Source organism: Misgurnus anguillicaudatus, chromosome 23 (assembly GCF_027580225.2).
Source record: "Misgurnus anguillicaudatus chromosome 23, ASM2758022v2, whole genome shotgun sequence".
Lineage (NCBI taxonomy): Eukaryota > Metazoa > Chordata > Actinopteri > Cypriniformes > Cobitidae > Misgurnus > Misgurnus anguillicaudatus.
The window spans coordinates 37,885,001-37,895,000 of NC_073359.2; the positions used below are offsets into that span (position 1 = coordinate 37,885,001).

At 47.9% G+C, this 10,000-nt stretch overlaps 33 non-coding genes and 7 pseudogenes across 33 annotated transcripts in view; all 40 read left to right on the forward strand.

Annotated features, from left to right (window-relative positions):
* Nucleotides 1–114: 114 nt before the first annotated feature.
* LOC141361195 (5S ribosomal RNA) lies at nucleotides 115–233 on the forward strand. The gene has a single exon (XR_012367247.1). It is a non-coding gene; the product is annotated as a 5S ribosomal RNA (ribosomal RNA).
* A 129-nt stretch (nucleotides 234–362) lies between these two features.
* LOC141361196 (5S ribosomal RNA) lies at nucleotides 363–481 on the forward strand. Its single transcript, XR_012367248.1, has one exon. It is a non-coding gene; the product is annotated as a 5S ribosomal RNA (ribosomal RNA).
* Nucleotides 482–610: 129 nt separating this feature from the next.
* LOC141360152 (5S ribosomal RNA) lies at nucleotides 611–729 on the forward strand. Its single transcript, XR_012366665.1, has one exon. It is a non-coding gene; the product is annotated as a 5S ribosomal RNA (ribosomal RNA).
* A 129-nt stretch (nucleotides 730–858) lies between these two features.
* LOC141360805 (5S ribosomal RNA) lies at nucleotides 859–977 on the forward strand (annotated as a pseudogene).
* A 128-nt stretch (nucleotides 978–1,105) lies between these two features.
* Nucleotides 1,106–1,224, forward strand: LOC141361197 (5S ribosomal RNA). Its single transcript, XR_012367249.1, has one exon. It is a non-coding gene; the product is annotated as a 5S ribosomal RNA (ribosomal RNA).
* Nucleotides 1,225–1,369: 145 nt separating this feature from the next.
* On the forward strand, nucleotides 1,370–1,488 carry LOC141361198 (5S ribosomal RNA). Its single transcript, XR_012367250.1, has one exon. It is a non-coding gene; the product is annotated as a 5S ribosomal RNA (ribosomal RNA).
* Nucleotides 1,489–1,618: 130 nt separating this feature from the next.
* On the forward strand, nucleotides 1,619–1,737 carry LOC141360849 (5S ribosomal RNA; annotated as a pseudogene).
* Nucleotides 1,738–1,865: 128 nt separating this feature from the next.
* Nucleotides 1,866–1,984, forward strand: LOC141360393 (5S ribosomal RNA). Its single transcript, XR_012366906.1, has one exon. It is a non-coding gene; the product is annotated as a 5S ribosomal RNA (ribosomal RNA).
* Nucleotides 1,985–2,129: 145 nt separating this feature from the next.
* On the forward strand, nucleotides 2,130–2,248 carry LOC141361199 (5S ribosomal RNA). The gene has a single exon (XR_012367251.1). It is a non-coding gene; the product is annotated as a 5S ribosomal RNA (ribosomal RNA).
* A 141-nt stretch (nucleotides 2,249–2,389) lies between these two features.
* LOC141359723 (5S ribosomal RNA) lies at nucleotides 2,390–2,508 on the forward strand. Its single transcript, XR_012366204.1, has one exon. It is a non-coding gene; the product is annotated as a 5S ribosomal RNA (ribosomal RNA).
* Nucleotides 2,509–2,641: 133 nt separating this feature from the next.
* Nucleotides 2,642–2,760, forward strand: LOC141360106 (5S ribosomal RNA). The gene has a single exon (XR_012366619.1). It is a non-coding gene; the product is annotated as a 5S ribosomal RNA (ribosomal RNA).
* Nucleotides 2,761–2,880: 120 nt separating this feature from the next.
* LOC141361161 (5S ribosomal RNA) lies at nucleotides 2,881–2,999 on the forward strand. Its single transcript, XR_012367213.1, has one exon. It is a non-coding gene; the product is annotated as a 5S ribosomal RNA (ribosomal RNA).
* A 128-nt stretch (nucleotides 3,000–3,127) lies between these two features.
* On the forward strand, nucleotides 3,128–3,246 carry LOC141361200 (5S ribosomal RNA). The gene has a single exon (XR_012367252.1). It is a non-coding gene; the product is annotated as a 5S ribosomal RNA (ribosomal RNA).
* A 129-nt stretch (nucleotides 3,247–3,375) lies between these two features.
* On the forward strand, nucleotides 3,376–3,494 carry LOC141361201 (5S ribosomal RNA). The gene has a single exon (XR_012367253.1). It is a non-coding gene; the product is annotated as a 5S ribosomal RNA (ribosomal RNA).
* Nucleotides 3,495–3,623: 129 nt separating this feature from the next.
* On the forward strand, nucleotides 3,624–3,742 carry LOC141360633 (5S ribosomal RNA; annotated as a pseudogene).
* A 128-nt stretch (nucleotides 3,743–3,870) lies between these two features.
* LOC141361202 (5S ribosomal RNA) lies at nucleotides 3,871–3,989 on the forward strand. The gene has a single exon (XR_012367254.1). It is a non-coding gene; the product is annotated as a 5S ribosomal RNA (ribosomal RNA).
* A 129-nt stretch (nucleotides 3,990–4,118) lies between these two features.
* LOC141361203 (5S ribosomal RNA) lies at nucleotides 4,119–4,237 on the forward strand. Its single transcript, XR_012367255.1, has one exon. It is a non-coding gene; the product is annotated as a 5S ribosomal RNA (ribosomal RNA).
* A 129-nt stretch (nucleotides 4,238–4,366) lies between these two features.
* LOC141360807 (5S ribosomal RNA) lies at nucleotides 4,367–4,485 on the forward strand (annotated as a pseudogene).
* Nucleotides 4,486–4,613: 128 nt separating this feature from the next.
* LOC141361205 (5S ribosomal RNA) lies at nucleotides 4,614–4,732 on the forward strand. Its single transcript, XR_012367257.1, has one exon. It is a non-coding gene; the product is annotated as a 5S ribosomal RNA (ribosomal RNA).
* A 145-nt stretch (nucleotides 4,733–4,877) lies between these two features.
* Nucleotides 4,878–4,996, forward strand: LOC141360084 (5S ribosomal RNA). The gene has a single exon (XR_012366597.1). It is a non-coding gene; the product is annotated as a 5S ribosomal RNA (ribosomal RNA).
* Nucleotides 4,997–5,125: 129 nt separating this feature from the next.
* Nucleotides 5,126–5,244, forward strand: LOC141361206 (5S ribosomal RNA). Its single transcript, XR_012367258.1, has one exon. It is a non-coding gene; the product is annotated as a 5S ribosomal RNA (ribosomal RNA).
* Nucleotides 5,245–5,374: 130 nt separating this feature from the next.
* Nucleotides 5,375–5,493, forward strand: LOC141360808 (5S ribosomal RNA; annotated as a pseudogene).
* Nucleotides 5,494–5,621: 128 nt separating this feature from the next.
* On the forward strand, nucleotides 5,622–5,740 carry LOC141361207 (5S ribosomal RNA). The gene has a single exon (XR_012367259.1). It is a non-coding gene; the product is annotated as a 5S ribosomal RNA (ribosomal RNA).
* Nucleotides 5,741–5,885: 145 nt separating this feature from the next.
* Nucleotides 5,886–6,004, forward strand: LOC141361150 (5S ribosomal RNA). The gene has a single exon (XR_012367202.1). It is a non-coding gene; the product is annotated as a 5S ribosomal RNA (ribosomal RNA).
* Nucleotides 6,005–6,145: 141 nt separating this feature from the next.
* LOC141360533 (5S ribosomal RNA) lies at nucleotides 6,146–6,264 on the forward strand (annotated as a pseudogene).
* A 133-nt stretch (nucleotides 6,265–6,397) lies between these two features.
* LOC141360239 (5S ribosomal RNA) lies at nucleotides 6,398–6,516 on the forward strand. The gene has a single exon (XR_012366752.1). It is a non-coding gene; the product is annotated as a 5S ribosomal RNA (ribosomal RNA).
* Nucleotides 6,517–6,636: 120 nt separating this feature from the next.
* On the forward strand, nucleotides 6,637–6,755 carry LOC141360630 (5S ribosomal RNA; annotated as a pseudogene).
* Nucleotides 6,756–6,884: 129 nt separating this feature from the next.
* On the forward strand, nucleotides 6,885–7,003 carry LOC141359795 (5S ribosomal RNA). The gene has a single exon (XR_012366276.1). It is a non-coding gene; the product is annotated as a 5S ribosomal RNA (ribosomal RNA).
* A 129-nt stretch (nucleotides 7,004–7,132) lies between these two features.
* LOC141359754 (5S ribosomal RNA) lies at nucleotides 7,133–7,251 on the forward strand. The gene has a single exon (XR_012366235.1). It is a non-coding gene; the product is annotated as a 5S ribosomal RNA (ribosomal RNA).
* Nucleotides 7,252–7,379: 128 nt separating this feature from the next.
* Nucleotides 7,380–7,498, forward strand: LOC141359797 (5S ribosomal RNA). Its single transcript, XR_012366278.1, has one exon. It is a non-coding gene; the product is annotated as a 5S ribosomal RNA (ribosomal RNA).
* Nucleotides 7,499–7,626: 128 nt separating this feature from the next.
* On the forward strand, nucleotides 7,627–7,745 carry LOC141359798 (5S ribosomal RNA). Its single transcript, XR_012366279.1, has one exon. It is a non-coding gene; the product is annotated as a 5S ribosomal RNA (ribosomal RNA).
* Nucleotides 7,746–7,874: 129 nt separating this feature from the next.
* Nucleotides 7,875–7,993, forward strand: LOC141361041 (5S ribosomal RNA). Its single transcript, XR_012367090.1, has one exon. It is a non-coding gene; the product is annotated as a 5S ribosomal RNA (ribosomal RNA).
* Nucleotides 7,994–8,122: 129 nt separating this feature from the next.
* LOC141361208 (5S ribosomal RNA) lies at nucleotides 8,123–8,241 on the forward strand. The gene has a single exon (XR_012367260.1). It is a non-coding gene; the product is annotated as a 5S ribosomal RNA (ribosomal RNA).
* Nucleotides 8,242–8,398: 157 nt separating this feature from the next.
* On the forward strand, nucleotides 8,399–8,517 carry LOC141361209 (5S ribosomal RNA). The gene has a single exon (XR_012367261.1). It is a non-coding gene; the product is annotated as a 5S ribosomal RNA (ribosomal RNA).
* A 120-nt stretch (nucleotides 8,518–8,637) lies between these two features.
* On the forward strand, nucleotides 8,638–8,756 carry LOC141361210 (5S ribosomal RNA). The gene has a single exon (XR_012367262.1). It is a non-coding gene; the product is annotated as a 5S ribosomal RNA (ribosomal RNA).
* A 145-nt stretch (nucleotides 8,757–8,901) lies between these two features.
* Nucleotides 8,902–9,020, forward strand: LOC141361211 (5S ribosomal RNA). Its single transcript, XR_012367263.1, has one exon. It is a non-coding gene; the product is annotated as a 5S ribosomal RNA (ribosomal RNA).
* Nucleotides 9,021–9,150: 130 nt separating this feature from the next.
* LOC141359853 (5S ribosomal RNA) lies at nucleotides 9,151–9,269 on the forward strand. Its single transcript, XR_012366336.1, has one exon. It is a non-coding gene; the product is annotated as a 5S ribosomal RNA (ribosomal RNA).
* A 128-nt stretch (nucleotides 9,270–9,397) lies between these two features.
* On the forward strand, nucleotides 9,398–9,516 carry LOC141361212 (5S ribosomal RNA). Its single transcript, XR_012367264.1, has one exon. It is a non-coding gene; the product is annotated as a 5S ribosomal RNA (ribosomal RNA).
* A 129-nt stretch (nucleotides 9,517–9,645) lies between these two features.
* LOC141361213 (5S ribosomal RNA) lies at nucleotides 9,646–9,764 on the forward strand. Its single transcript, XR_012367265.1, has one exon. It is a non-coding gene; the product is annotated as a 5S ribosomal RNA (ribosomal RNA).
* Nucleotides 9,765–9,892: 128 nt separating this feature from the next.
* LOC141360253 (5S ribosomal RNA) overlaps nucleotides 9,893–10,000 on the forward strand; it is a 119-nt gene continuing 11 nt past the window's right edge. The window contains exon 1 of the ribosomal RNA XR_012366766.1: nucleotides 9,893–10,000. This exon is cut by the window's right edge and continues 11 nt beyond it. This is a non-coding gene — a ribosomal RNA (5S ribosomal RNA).

A 10,000-nucleotide genomic window follows, 5' to 3' on the forward strand; every position in this document is an offset into this window, starting at 1 on the left:
TAATTATTTATTCATATAATTTTTTCCAGAAATGCATCCTTTCTGTAAGCGTTCGCACATGGCATGGCGTTGCCACATTAGTCTTGAAGTGGCTCTCGAATCGAGTCAGCGCTCGCTTACGGCCACACCACCCTGAGCACGCCCGCTCTCGTCTGATCTCGGAAGCCAAGCAGGGTCGGGCCTGGTTAGTACTTGGATGGGAGACCGCCTGGGAATACCAGGTGCTGTAAGCATTTAATTAATTATTTAATTATTTATTCATATAATTTTTTTCCAGAAATGCATCCTTTCTGTAAGCGTTCGCCGATGGCATGGCGTTGCCACATTAGTCTTGAAGTGGCTCTCGAATCGAGTCAGCGCTCGCTTACGGCCACACCACCCTGAGCACGCCCGCTCTCGTCTGATCTCGGAAGCCAAGCAGGGTCGGGCCTGGTTAGTACTTGGATGGGAGACCGCCTGGGAATACCAGGTGCTGTAAGCATTTAATTAATTATTTAATTATTTATACATATAATTTTTTTCCAGAAATGCATCCTTTCTGTAAGCGTTCGCACATGGCATGGCGTTGCCACATTAGTCTTGAAGTGGCTCTCGAATCGAGTCAGCGCTCGCTTACGGCCACACCACCCTGAGCACGCCCGCTCTCGTCTGATCTCGGAAGCCAAGCAGGGTCGGGCCTGGTTAGTACTTGGATGGGAGACCGCCTGGGAATACCAGGTGCTATAAGCATTTAATTAATTATTTAATTATTTATTCATATAATTTTTTTCCAGAAATGCATCCTTTCTGTAAGCGTTCGCCGATGGCATGGCGTTGCCACATTAGTCTTGAAGTGCCCTCGAATTGAGTCAGCGCTCGCTTCATGGCCACACCACCCTGAGCACGCCCGCTCTCGTCTGATCTCGGAAGCCAAGCAGGGTCGGGCCTGGTTAGTACTTGGATGGGAGACCGCCTGGGAATACCAGGTGCTGTAAGCATTCAATTAATTATTTAATTATTTATTCATATAATTTTTTCCAGAAATGCATCCTTTCTGTAAGCGTTCGCACATGGCATGGCGTTGCCACATTAGTCTTAAAGTGGCTCTCGAATCGAGTCAGCGCTCGCTTACGGCCACACCACCCTGAGCACGCCCGCTCTCGTCTGATCTCGGAAGCCAAGCAGGGTCGGGCCTGGTTAGTACTTGGATGGGAGACCGCCTGGGAATACCAGGTGCTGTAAGCATTTAATTATTTATTTATTTAATTAATTATTTAATTACTTATTCATATAATTTTTTTCCAGAAATGCATCCTTTCTGTAAGCGTTCGCCGATGGCATGGCGTTGCCACATTAGTCTTGAAGTGGCTCTCGAATCGAGTCAGCGCTCGCTTACGGCCACACCACCCTGAGCACGCCCGCTCTCGTCTGATCTCGGAAGCCAAGCAGGGTCGGGCCTGGTTAGTACTTGGATGGGAGACCGCCTGGGAATACCAGGTGCTGTAAGCATTTAATTAATTATTTAATTATTTATTCATATAATTTTTTTCCAGAAATGCATCCTTTCTGTAAGCGTTCGCCGATGGCATGGCGTTGCCACATTAGTCTTGAAGTGGCTCTCGAATTGAGTCAGCGCTCGCTTCATGGCCACACCACCCTGAGCACGCCCGCTCTCGTCTGATCTCGGAAGCCAAGCAGGGTCGGGCCTGGCTAGTACTTGGATGGGAGACCGCCTGGGAATACCAGGTGCTGTAAGCATTTAATTAATTATTTAATTATTTATTCATATAATTTTTTCCAGAAATGCATCCTTTCTGTAAGCGTTCGCACATGGCATGGCGTTGCCACATTAGTCTTAAAGTGGATCTCGAATCGAGTCAGCGCTCGCTTACGGCCACACCACCCTGAGCACGCCCGCTCTCGTCTGATCTCGGAAGCCAAGCAGGGTCGGGCCTGGTTAGTACTTGGATGGGAGACCGCCTGGGAATTCCAGATGCTGTAAGCATTTAATTATTTATTTATTTAATTAATTATTTAATTACTTATTCATATAATTTTTTTCCAGAAATGCATCCTTTCTGTAAGCGTTCGCCGATGGCATGGCGTTGCCACATTAGTCTTGAAGTGGCTCTCGAATCGAGTCAGCGCTCGCTTACGGCCACACCACCCTGAGCACGCCCGCTCTCGTCTGATCTCGGAAGCCAAGCAGGGTCGGGCCTGGTTAGTACTTGGATGGGAGACCGCCTGGGAATACCAGGTGCTGTAAGCATTTAATTCTTTATTTAATTAATTATTTAATTATTTATTCATATAATTTTTTTCCAGAAATGCATCCTTTCTGTAAGCGTTCGCCGATGGCATGGCGTTGCCACATTAATCTTGAAGTGGCTCTCGAATCGAGTCAGCGCTCGCTTACGGCCACACCACCCTGAGCACGCCCGCTCTCGTCTGATCTCGGAAGCCAAGCAGGGTCGGGCCTGGTTAGTACTTTGATGGGAGACCGCCTGGGAATACCAGGTGCTGTAAGCATTTAATTAATTATTTAATTATTTAATTACTTATATAATTTTTTTCCAGAAATGCATCCTTTCTGTAAGCGTTCGCCGATGGCATGGCGTTGCCACATTAGTCTTGAAGTGGCTCTCGAATCGAGTCAGCGCTCGCTTACGGCCACACCACCCTGAGCACGCCCGCTCTCGTCTGATCTTGGAAGCCAAGCAGGGTCGGGCCTGGTTAGTACTTGGATGGGAGACCGCCTGGGAATACCAGGTGCTGTAAGCATTTAATTAATTATTTATTCATATAATTTTTTCCAGAAATGCATCCTTTCTGTAAGCGTTCGCACATGGCATGGCGTTGCCACATTAGTCTTGAAGTGGCTCTCGAATCGAGTCAGCGCTCGCTTACGGCCACACCACCCTGAGCACGCCCGCTCTCGTCTGATCTCGGAAGCCAAGCAGGGTAGGGCCTGGTTAGTACTTGGATGGGAGACCGCCTGGGAATACCAGGTGCTGTAAGCATTTAATTAATTATTTAATTATTTATTCATATAATTTTTTCCAGAAATGCATCCTTTCTGTAAGCGTTCGCACATGGCATGGCGTTGCCACATTAGTCTTGAAGTGGCTCTCGAATCTAGTCAGCGCTCGCTTACGGCCACACCACCCTGAGCACGCCCGCTCTCGTCTGATCTCGGAAGCCAAGCAGGGTCGGGCCTGGTTAGTACTTGGATGGGAGACCGCCTGGGAATACCAGGTGCTGTAAGCATTTAATTAATTATTTAATTATTTATTCATATAATTTTTTTCCAGAAATGCATCCTTTCTGTAAGCGTTCGCCGATGGCATGGCGTTGCCACATTAGTCTTAAAGTGGCTCTCGAATCGAGTCAGCGCTCGCTTACGGCCACACCACCCTGAGCACGCCCGCTCTCGTCTGATCTCGGAAGCCAAGCAGGGTCGGGCCTGGTTAGTACTTGGATGGGAGACCGCCTGGGAATACCAGGTGCTGTAAGCATTTAATTATTTATTTAATTATTTATTCATATATTTTTTTTCCAGAAATGCATCCTTTCTGTAAGCGTTCGCCGATGGCATGGCGTTGCCACATTAATCTTGAAGTGGCTCTCGAATTGAGTCAGCGCTCGCTTACGGCCACACCACCCTGAGCACGCCCGCTCTCCTCTGATCTCGGAAGCCAAGCAGGGTCTGGCCTGGTTAGTACTTGGATGGGAGACCGCCTGGGAATACCAGGTGCTGTAAGCATTTAATTAATTATTTAATTATTTATTCATATAATTTTTTCCAGAAATGCATCCTTTCTGTAAGCGTTCGCACATGGCATGGCGTTGCCACATTAGTCTTGAAGTGGCTCTCGAATCGAGTCAGCGCTCGCTTACGGCCACACCACCCTGAGCACGCCCGCTCTCGTCTGATCTCGGAAGCCAAGCAGGGTCGGGCCTGGTTAGTACTTGGATGGGAGACCGCCTGGGAATACCAGGTGCTGTAAGCATTTAATTAATTATTTAATTATTTATTCATATAATTTTTTTCCAGAAATGCATCCTTTCTGTAAGCGTTCGCCGATGGCATGGCGTTGCCACATTAGTCTTGAAGTGGCTCTCGAATCGAGTCAGCGCTCGCTTACGGCCACACCACCCTGAGCACGCCCGCTCTCGTCTGATCTCGGAAGCCAAGCAGGGTCGGGCCTGGTTAGTACTTGGATGGGAGACCGCCTGGGAATACCAGGTGCTGTAAGCATTTAATTAATTATTTAATTATTTATTCATATAATTTTTTTCCAGAAATGCATCCTTTCTGTAAGCGTTCGCCGATGGCATGGCGTTGCCACATTAGTCTTGAAGTGCCCTCGAATTGAGTCAGCGCTCGCTTCATGGCCACACCACCCTGAGCACGCCCGCTCTCGTCTGATCTCGGAAGCCAAGCAGGGTCGGGCCTGGTTAGTACTTGGATGGGAGACCGCCTGGGAATACCAGGTGCTGTAAGCATTCAATTAATTATTTAATTATTTATTCATATAATTTTTTCCAGAAATGCATCCTTTCTGTAAGCGTTCGCACATGGCATGGCGTTGCCACATTAGTCTTAAAGTGGCTCTCGAATCGAGTCAGCGCTCGCTTACGGCCACACCACCCTGAGCACGCCCGCTCTCGTCTGATCTCGGAAGCCAAGCAGGGTCGGGCCTGGTTAGTACTTGGATGGGAGACCGCCTGGGAATACCAGGTGCTGTAAGCATTTAATTATTTATTTATTTAATTAATTATTTAATTACTTATTCATATAATTTTTTTCCAGAAATGCATCCTTTCTGTAAGCGTTCGCCGATGGCATGGCGTTGCCACATTAGTCTTGAAGTGGCTCTCGAATCGAGTCAGCGCTCGCTTACGGCCACACCACCCTGAGCACGCCCGCTCTCGTCTGATCTCGGAAGCCAAGCAGGGTCGGGCCTGGTTAGTACTTGGATGGGAGACCGCCTCGGAATACCAGGTGCTGTAAGCATTTAATTAATTATTTAATTATTTATTCATATAATTTTTTTCCAGAAATGCATCCTTTCTGTAAGCGTTCGCCGATGGCATGGCGTTGCCACATTAGTCTTGAAGTGGCTCTCGAATCGAGTCAGCGCTCGCTTACGGCCACACCACCCTGAGCACGCCCGCTCTCGTCTGATCTCGGAAGCCAAGCAGGGTCGGGCCTGGTTAGTACTTGGATGGGAGACCGCCTGGGAATACCAGGTGCTGTAAGCATTTAATTAATTATTTAATTATTTATTCATATAATTTTTTTCCAGAAATGCATCCTTTCTGTAAGCGTTCGCCGATGGCATGGCGTTGCCACATTAGTCTTGAAGTGGCTCTCGAATTGAGTCAGCGCTCGCTTCATGGCCACACCACCCTGAGCACGCCCGCTCTCGTCTGATCTCGGAAGCCAAGCAGGGTCGGGCCTGGTTAGTACTTGGATGGGAGACCGCCTGGGAATACCAGGTGCTGTAAGCATTTAATTAATTATTTAATTATTTATTCATATAATTTTTTCCAGAAATGCATCCTTTCTGTAAGCGTTCGCACATGGCATGGCGTTGCCACATTAGTCTTAAAGTGGATCTCGAATCGAGTCAGCGCTCGCTTACGGCCACACCACCCTGAGCACGCCCGCTCTCGTCTGATCTCGGAAGCCAAGCAGGGTCGGGCCTGGTTAGTACTTGGATGGGAGACCGCCTGGGAATACCAGGTGCTGTAAGCATTTAATTATTTATTTATTTAATTAATTATTTAATTACTTATTCATATAATTTTTTTCCAGAAATGCATCCTTTCTGTAAGCGTTCGCCGATGGCATGGCGTTGCCACATTAGTCTTGAAGTGGCTCTCGAATCGAGTCAGCGCTCGCTTACGGCCACACCACCCTGAGCACGCCCGTTCTCGTCTGATCTCGGAAGCCAAGCAGGGTCGGGCCTGGTTAGTACTTGGATGGGAGACCGCCTGGGAATACCAGGTGCTGTAAGCATTTAATTCTTTATTTAATTAATTATTTAATTATTTATTCATATAATTTTTTTCCAGAAATGCATCCTTTCTGTAAGCGTTCGCCGATGGCATGGCGTTGCCACATTAATCTTGAAGTGGCTCTCGAATCGAGTCAGCGCTCGCTTACGGCCACACCACCCTGAGCACGCCCGCTATCGTCTGATCTCGGAAGCCAAGCAGGGTCGGGCCTGGTTAGTACTTGGATGGGAGACCGCCTGGGAATACCAGGTGCTGTAAGCATTTAATTAATTATTTAATTATTTAATTACTTATATAATTTTTTTCCAGAAATGCATCCTTTCTGTAAGCGTTCGCCGATGGCATGGCGTTGCCACATTAGTCTTGAAGTGGCTCTCGAATCGAGTCAGCGCTCGCTTACGGCCACACCACCCTGAGCACGCCAGCTCTCGTCTGATCTCGGAAGCCAAGCAGGGTCGGGCCTGGTTAGTACTTGGATGGGAGACCGCCTGGGAATACCAGGTGCTGTAAGCATTTAATTAATTATTTATTCATATAATTTTTTCCAGAAATGCATCCTTTCTGTAAGCGTTCGCCGATGGCATGGCGTTGCCACATTAGTCTTGAAGTGGCTCTCGAATCGAAACAGTGCTCGCTTACGGCCACACCACCCTAAGCACGCCCGCTCTCTTCTGATCTCGGAAGCCAAGCAGGGTCGGGCCTGGTTAGTACTTGGATGGGAGTCCGCCTGGGAATACCAGGTGCTGTAAGCATTTAATTATTTATTTAATTATTTATTCATATAATTTTTTTCCAGAAATGCATCCTTTCTGTAAGCGTTCGCCGATGGCATTGCGTTGCCACATTAGTCTTGAAGTGGCTCTCGAATCGAGTCAGCGCTCGTTTACGGCCACACCACCCTGAGCACGCCCGCTCTCGTCTGATCTCGGAAGCCAAGCAGGGTCGGGCCTGGTTAGTACTTGGATGGGAGACCGCCTGGGAATACCAGGTGCTGTAAGCATTTAATTAATTATTTAATTATTTATTCATATAATTTTTTTCCAGAAATGCATCCTTTCTGTAAGCGTTCGCCGATGGCATGGCGTTGCCACATTAGTCTTGAAGTGGCTCTCGAATCGAGTCAGCGCTCGCTTATGGCCACACCACCCTGAGCACGCCCGCTCTCGTCTGATCTCGGAAGCCAAGCAGGGTCGGGCCTGGTTAGTACTTGGATGGGAGACCTCCTGGGAATACCAGGTGCTGTAAGCATTTAATTAATTATTTAATTATTTATTCATATAATTTTTTCCAGAAATGCATCCTTTCTGTAAGCGTTCGCACATGGCATTGCGTTGCCACATTAGTCTTGAAGTGGCTCTCGAATCGAATCAGCGCTCGTTTACGGCCACACCACCCTGAGCACGCCCGCTCTCGTCTGATCTCGGAAGCCAAGCAGGGTCGGGCCTGGTTAGTACTTGGATGGGAGACCGCCTGGGAATACCAGGTGCTGTAAGCATTTAATTATTTATTTAATTATTTATTCATATAATTTTTTCCAGAAATGCGTCCTTTCTGTAAGCGTTCGCCGATGGCATTGCGTTGCCACATTAGTCTTGAAGTGGCTCTCGAATCGAATCAGCGCTCGTTTACGGCCACACCACCCTGAGCACGCCCGCTCTCGTCTGATCTCGGAAGCCAAGCAGGGTCGGGCCTGGTTAGTACTTGGATGGGAGACCGCCTGGGAATACCAGGTGCTGTAAGCATTTAATTAATTATTTAATTATTTATTCATATAATTTTTTTCCAGAAATGCATCCTTTCTGTAAGCGTTCGCACATGGCATGGCGTTGCCACATTAGTCTTGAAGTGGCTCTCGAATCGAGTCAGCGCTCGCTTACGGCCACACCACCCTGAGCACGCCCGCTCTCATCTGATCTCGGAAGCCAAGCAGGGTCGGGCCTGGTTAGTACTTGGATGGGAGACCGCCTGGGAATACCAGGTGCTGTAAGCATTTAATTAATTATTTAATTATTTATTCATATATTTTTTTTCCAGAAATGCATCCTTTCTGTAAGCGTTCGCACATGGCATGGCGTTGCCACATTAGTCTTGAAGTGGCTCTCGAATCGAGTCAGCGCTCGCTTACGGCCACACCACCCTGAGCACGCCCGCTCTCGTCTGATCTCGGAAGCCAAGCAGGGTCGGGCCTGGTTAGTACTTGGATGGGAGACCGCCTGGGAATACCAGGTGCTGTAAGCATTTAATTAATTATTTAATTATTTATTCATATAATTAATTATTTAATTACTTATTCATATAATTTTTTTCCAGAAATGCATCCTTTCTTTAAGCGTTCGCCGATGGCATGGCGTTGCCACATTAGTCTTGAAGTGGCTCTCGAATCGAGTCAGCGCTCGCTTACGGCCACACCACCCTGAGCACGCCCGCTCTCGTCTGATCTCGGAAGCCAAGCAGGGTCGGGCCTGGTTAGTACTTGGATGGGAGACCGCCTGGGAATACCAGGTGCTGTAAGCATTTATTTAATTATTTATTCATATAATTTTTTCCAGAAATGCATCCTTTCTGTAAGCGTTCGCACATGGCATGGCGTTGCCACATTAGTCTTAAAGTGGCTCTCGAATCGAGTCAGCGCTCGCTTACGGCCACACCACCCTGAGCACGCCCGCTCTCGTCTGATCTCGGAAGCCAAGCAGGGTCGGGCCTGGTTAGTACTTGGATGGGAGACCGCCTGGGAATACCAGGTGCTGTAAGCATTTAATTATTTATTTATTTAATTAATTATTTAATTACTTATTCATATAATTTTTTTCCAGAAATGCATCCTTTCTGTAAGCGTTCGCCGATGGCATGGCGTTGCCACATTAGTCTTGAAGTGGCTCTCGAATCGAGTCAGCGCCCGCTTACGGCCACACCACCCTGAGCACGCCCGCTCTCGTCTGATCTCGGAAGCCAAGCAGGGTCGGGCCTGGTTAGTACTTGGATGGGAGACCGCCTGGGAATACCAGGTGCTGTAAGCATTTAATTAATTATTTAATTATTTATTCATATAATTTTTTTTCCAGAAATGCATCCTTTCTGTAAGCGTTCGCCGATGGCATGGCGTTGCCACATTAGTCTTGAAGTGGCTCTCGAATCGAGTCAGCGCTCGCTTATGGCCACACCACCCTGAGCACGCCCGCTCTCGTCTGATCTCGGAAGCCAAGCAGGGTCGGGCCTGGTTAGTACTTGGATGGGAGACCGCCTGGGAATACCAGGTGCTGTAAGCATTTAATTAATTATTTAATTATTTATTCATATAATTTTTTCCAGAAATGCATCCTTTCTGTAAGCGTTCGCACATGGCATGCCGTTGCCACATTAGTCTTAAAGTGGCTCTCGAATCGAGTCAGCGCTCGCTTACGGCCACACCACCCTGAGCACGCCCGCTCTCGTCTGATCTCGGAAGCCAAGCAGGGTCGGGCCTGGTTAGTACTTGGATGGGAGACCGCCTGGGAATACCAGGTGCTGTAAGCATTTAATTATTTATTTAATTATTTATTCATATATTTTTTTTCCAGAAATGCATCCTTTCTGTAAGCGTTCGCCGATGGCATGGCGTTGCCACATTAATCTTGAAGTGGCTCTCGAATTGAGTCAGCGCTCGCTTACGGCCACACCACCCTGAGCACGCCCGCTCTCGTCTGATCTCGGAAGCCAAGCAGGGTCGGGCCTGGTTAGTACTTGGATGGGAGACCGCCTGGGAATACCAGGTGCTGTAAGCATTTAATTAATTATTTAATTATTTATTCATATAATTTTTTCCAGAAATGCATCCTTTCTGTAAGCGTTCGCACATGGCATGGCGTTGCCACATTAGTCTTGAATTGGCTCTCGAATCGAGTCAGCGCTCGCTTACGGCCACACCACCCTGAGCACGCCCGCTCTCGTCTGATCTCAGAAGCCAAGCAGGGTCGGGCCTGGTTAGTACTTGGATGGGAGACCGCCTGGGAATACCAGG